This window comes from Cydia splendana, chromosome 20 (genome assembly GCF_910591565.1).
Source record: "Cydia splendana chromosome 20, ilCydSple1.2, whole genome shotgun sequence".
In the NCBI taxonomy this organism is placed as follows: Eukaryota; Metazoa; Arthropoda; class Insecta; order Lepidoptera; family Tortricidae; genus Cydia; species Cydia splendana.
This window is the reverse complement of record NC_085979.1, coordinates 12,678,943-12,685,186: the sequence shown is the minus strand read 5'-3', so window position 1 is coordinate 12,685,186 and position 6,244 is coordinate 12,678,943. Positions and strand designations below refer to the sequence as shown.

The window sequence follows — 6,244 nt, the reverse complement described above, 5'->3', positions numbered from 1 at the left end:
TCTGATGATGGGATCCATGAGGAATTGAGGGAACTCCTCAATTTTTAAATGCACATGTAGGGTGATTAGGGTGTTTTCTTAAGCAACTCGAGCATTTTCTCTCGAAAACCACCAATTTGATGAAGTGGACCTGATGATGATGATTGTTTTGATGATAATCATGACGATTTCTTAAAATGTACGACGTTCAGCGATTATTCCAGGACCCGTGGTCCGGTTTGAGCAATTCTTTTTTTGTTTGAAGGGAACTGCATCCAAGAGCGTCCCACATTAATCTGGTGCTGTTCTGATGATGGGATCCGTGAAGAATTGAGGGAACTCCTCAATTTTTAAAGGCACATGTATGGTGATTTGGGTATTGTCTTAAGCAAATCAAGCATTTCCTCTTAAAAACCACTAATTTGATGGAGTGGACCTGATGATGATGATTGTTGATGATAAATGATGATGATTTTATAAGTGTAGATTACTCCGGAACCCGTGGTCCGATTTGAGTAATTATTTTTTTGTTTGAACGAAGTTACCTCCAAGGTGTTCCCATAATATTGTTGGTTATAATCTGGTGACGGAATTCATAAGGAAATGAGGGAACTCCTCAATTTTTAAAGGCACGAGTATGGCGACATCGTTGTTTTTTATAGTAACTCAAACATTTCCTCCCGTTAATAACCCATTTGATGAAGTACAACTGCAGCCTAAATCTAAAATAGGCCCTTGAGGCATTGTACCAAGGATGCTGGCGGCATTTCCTCGCTGTATCGCAATGCTGATACGTTGTGCGAGGTAGCCGCCAGCTCTTTGGTCACCAGTTACGTCAACCAGATGCTTCGCGATTTCTGCGAACAACTTATGCGCGCTGGGACCCCATGGACCTAGAGTTTCAACTCCAAATGGTACAAAATGGTACTCTCTACCGAGGCTCTTATATTTGTTACGTTTTAGAATTTCGGCGCTTTCCGCCGCTCCGCCCGCTTTTACAGTAGTCCGTTGGAGGTGGGACGGTGCCAGTGTGTCTACGCAGGTAGCATCCCACACCAACATCCGTCCCAAGCTCCAAGGAACTAAGGACACTCCATCGGGCCTCTTGCCATCATCAATCAACCCCCAATGCCAGTCGGCTCAAGAAGAGCAGGCACATTGATGGTGGCAAGAGACCGACGGACTATGTCATTAAGCGACGCATGTCTCGAAAAACGGCCTGCACTTTTTTGACAAGATAATCCGTGGTGTCCCAGTCGGTTCACGTCCGTGCCAAAAGAGCATATGTGTGGCGTACACACCGAAACCCCGAGTCGCAAACCAGTCGCCAGTCTAAGGGAGGCCGGATCCAAGAAAGTACCAGTATTGGGCGAAGGATGGGCATGTAGCCAGTAACCGGCTTCCCGGGCTCCGACCGCCAAATTAATTAATTAATTAATTATTAATTTAGTTTAGTAGTACCACTGTATATATATTGTATGTAAATAAATGATTGAAAAAAAACTGTAGCCTTACCACGAGTTTGACACTACATCTTCGCTATCGTCTTCGTAACTTACTTTCTATACATCTCGCTCGCACTAATAGGATGCCAGTACGACCGAGACGCATAGAAAGTAAGTTACGCACTCGCTAAGCTAATATGTCAGTGTTAGACTTATGGTAAGGCTACTGAGGAGTCGGGAAATGGCGGTTGAAGGGTTGGTGGTTCAGGCTTCAGGGTCGAGAGGTTCCGTGATCAGGGGTTGATGTGCTGTGAGGTTGAGTGATCTGGGGGTTGAGGGATTGTGTCAGTGGCGGGGCGGAGGATGGATTTTGTGTTTGTGCACTGTAGTGACAGGAATGATTACGAATATAGTGATACGCATCATTATTATTTTCATTCATGCGTCACGCGTCACTCATAAGCTGTTAACAATGCCGTACAATTAAAAATGGAGAAATAAAAACTTTTACAAAAAAAAAGAAAACCGACTTCAAAAAGGATAAAATAAAATATAATCCGTTTTTAGGGTTCCGTACCCAAAGGGTAAAACGGGACCCTATTACTAAGACTTCGCTGTCCGTCCGTCCGTCCGTCCGTCCGTCCGTCCGTCCGTCCGTCTGTCACCAGGCTGTATCTCACGAACCGTGATAGCTAGACAGTTGAAATTTTCACAGATGATGTATTTCTGTTGCCGCTATAACAACAAATACTAAAAACAGAATAAAATAAAGATTTAAATGGGGCTCCCATACAACAAACGTGATTTTTGACCAAAGTTAAGCAACGTCGGGAGTGGTCAGTATTTGGATGGGTGACCGTTTTTTTTTTTGCTTTTTTTTTGTTTTTTTTTTGCATTATGGTACGGAACCCTTCGTGCGCGAGTCCGACTCGCACTTGCCCGGTTTTTAAGAATATGCGTTACTAACTGATATGTTTGAAGTCGGTGCCAAGACAAATAGTAACAATACCGGTCAAAAATAATCAGCTTTATGTCTATAAATCACATTACAACTGTACTAATAGGTATTATAATAGTGAAAGTAATTCTGTCTGTCTCTTTGTCACCTTTTCAGCTAAACAACTGCCATGTAAACTGATGAAATTTGCCATGCAGGTAAAGAGTTAAAGCCCTGTAGATGGTTCTTGAATTGTTTTATATTTTGAAATCAAGTTCTCTGGATAAGAGGCGGGAAATAACTCAGTCCCAATCCCACACCTGAGTACTATGGACAGTTCGAAAATTAGTAAAAATTGCTGTTTAAAAAACATATCGGCAATTGCATTGGTTTTATACTAGTACCGACAAACATGGTACGGACTGCGCCAAGGTGGATTGACAGTGGGTTCTTAGGTATCTACAGAAAGTATGATAATTGCTGTCGTGTAAGGCAATCCTTGTTATGGCAAACATTGTTCCCCCCCGTCTCCTCCAAATCACGTCATCGTGTTTACGCGGATGTCGTCGCCGGTCCGAAAGTCGCATCGAACCGGGTTAGTGTACCTGTAAAGGGTACTGAAGAGCGAGCGGTTCCCAAGGAGAAGCTCCCTGTTGCCGGTGTGGATGAGGAGGATTTCACACTGGTATCAAGAAAGAAGAAGGCGCGCACGGCGCCTCGTAAGACTCAGTGTGGTACCGCCGAACCGGCTAACTCTGGCTTGCGGGTTGCTACACCGAGTAAGGCGCTATATGTGTCGCGCCTGCACTACACCGCCACGGCTGCTGAAGTGGTGGAGTACGTACACCAGAAGACCGGTTACTCGCTGAGGGTGTTCCAGCTTCGATCGCGCCACTACGTGCACTTCAACTCTTTTGTGGTGCGCGTGCCGCGACCGCTGCAAGAGACCATCGAGTGCGCCGACTTCTGGCCGAAAGGTGTCGTGTTTCGGAGGTTCCGGGGCAAACTGCCGAATCCGACACAAGAACAGCCGATTCAACGGAGCCACGCCGTTTTGTCGCATAAATAGTGTTTAGTTTTTAAGTTTATAATATATATATATATGTATGTTAGTCTGTAAGGTATTTGTAATATGGGCCTTGTTGCCTGATTTAAATTTTAAATAAATAAATAAATTGTTACCGGATCGCCCTAAAATCATGATATGTTTCAAATTTGGCTTGGCACCGACTTCAAACATATCAGTTAGTAACGCATATACTTAAAAACGGATTATATTTTATTTTATCCTTTTTGAAGTCGGTTTTCTTTTTTTTTGTAAAAGTTTTTATAATTGATATGTGTTGTGCTTAATAAAAATTCTAGGTAATCATACAGAAAATAAAGTGAAGTACAATTTGTTAATTAAGTATATCATATTTTACGAACAAAAAATTAAATAGAATTTGGAATATACGACAACTTTATGTAATTGGCAGTATTGATGATCGTTGCTTTTAGGGTCCGTACCCAAAGGGTAAAAACGGGACCCTATTACTAAGACTCCGCTGTCCGTCTGTTCGTCTGTCCGTCTCTGTCTGTCTGTCACCAGGCTGTAACTCAAGAACCGTGACAGTTGAAAATTTCACAGATGATATAATTCTGTTGCCGCTATTAAATACTAAAAACAAAATAAAATAAATATTTAAGTGTGGCACCCATACAACAAACGTGATTTTTATGCCGTATTTTGTGTAATGGTACGGAACCCTTCGTGCGCGAGTCCCACTCGCACCGTTTTTTATTATGTATTAGGCATAACACATTTACCAGTCGAATGGGCGTGGGCTCTGTTAATTTAATTAGCTTGTTTTCAATATGACACACATTTAAATTTTTTTTTTTTACCTTTGAGTAATGAAAACGCCGCTTAATTTATATCCACAAAAAAACAAAAAAAAAAAAATGTTTTTACAACAAGACGCAAATAAAAATTAAAGTAAAAAGAAAATAAATAGAAGAATACAAAGCGAATACTTACTAAACAACATAATCGATAAATAATTCCAATCCATGCTGTTTCCTTTAGGCTTAGTTCCACATTTTTTCTTAATGTCTCCGTTTAAGATCATTAATAATTTCATCACCCCCGAAAACCGCGTGTCGTCTTATACCAAATCTTTAGTCGGTTTTTGTATTCTTGTGTTGGGTCACTTGTTTCGTATGTATTGTTTTTCTGAAGTTTTTAAAAAATCTAGCAGTGATATTGCTAATTATGTTCTTTATTTCGATTTTATATTTTTTTCTTTAATCAATCTTTAATCAATTATGACCCATTTTGTCTATTCAGGATCTATATCTGAATCCCTAAAGTCTTTTCTCCTATCTTTGCATTCCCTAATATTGTTTGTCATAATGATCAGTTCTCCTAACACTAAAAACCCGAATTTTGTTTTCCCTATTATTGATTGCTTATCCTAATGTTCTAAGCATATTTTCTTTTTTGCGAGGGTCGCAGTTCTAACCCCAAGCTAACCCACTTTTGTGGCAGCAAGTTCTAAAACCTAACCATTTTTCAGAACCTTACATTATGGAAAATAATCGTTATGACAATCGATCGTTAGGGCATGTGCCCATTAGGACAAACCAGTTAGGGCAACTGACTTTAGGACAAACGTTGTTAGGGATTCAGAATGACACCCGTCTATTCAGCACAGAGAAATAACGCCGTCGAGCTTATTATTAAATTGCAACATGTGCTCAATTCTATTAAAATTGATAAAGTGGAATTCCTTTCCGAACACAAGAATCAAAATTGGCACAGTGTATTCACGGTTCTTAGTTTCTACGTATTGCATTCCATTTTTGCTAGTCAATATTATGGATTTCTTGAGGTTTTGGTTAATTTCACACTATCGCGATCGTTACCGATGTTGATTTTTGACATCCACATAGTTACCGTTACTCGTATTGTTGTGATGATTAAAAATGAGCTACTTGCCTGGAATTATGTAATGGAAAAAAATAGAAAAGAATACATCGCAACTGAAGCTGTAAATGTCAATGTCCAGGAAAGCGATTATGTTTGATGCGTATGATAATGTAATAAAATCATTTAGTTTATGCAATAAAGTGTATCAGTTTTTGGTAAGATCATAACGAGAGTCTGTGCGGAAAGAGAAGAGTCGTGGAATGTAAGGAGCTCAAGACATCCCACGACACTTCTCTTTGCGCACAGACTCTACCTACAACTTCAAACTTCGTTAACTGTTAAAAATCTGTTCTCGTTTTTCAGTTTCAATCTCCATTGATGATATTTTTATTCGTCGCTTGGGATATAAAGTAATTTTTGTCAATAGTAGTTTTGTATGTATCGCCTGCGAATTTTTTTATAAATCTGTGAAAATTACTGAGCTCTTGTGCTCAAATTGTGAGTGACAGTCAAGCTGCAGGTTAGTATGAGACTGATGGAAGTATTCTCTTAAACTTGTAATTTCATGTTGCTCTTCCAACTTGCTTCCAACAACGGGTATATTAATGGATATCTGGCTTTTAACAAACTTTGTAACAAGAACATCACTTTTGTCGGCCATGCATTCAGCTATATGGCGGTTTTCTTAACTATATGCAGAAATGTAGTACACATAGCACACAGAACATATTTAGTAGTAGTAAATATTTCACAGGCACAGTTTTTATAGAAGTGCGTAATATCTGGACAGTATATCTTTTTAGGCATCCGCAAGACTTGCAAGAACGTTTTGCGGCTGAACCGCGCGTCGCTGCGCAAGATGTCGGCGTTTGGCGTGTTTGAACTCGACGCAGCGTTCCCGCTGCGGCTGCTCAGCGGACTCGTGGTTTACACCGTCGTACTGCTGCAGTTTGCCTTCTTCTCGTCTTAGAA

General features: G+C 40.3%; 1 pseudogene; it reads left to right on the top strand.

Annotated features, from left to right (window-relative positions):
* The first annotated feature begins 4,382 nt into the window (after window positions 1-4,382).
* LOC134800643 (uncharacterized) lies at window positions 4,383-6,244 on the top strand (annotated as a pseudogene).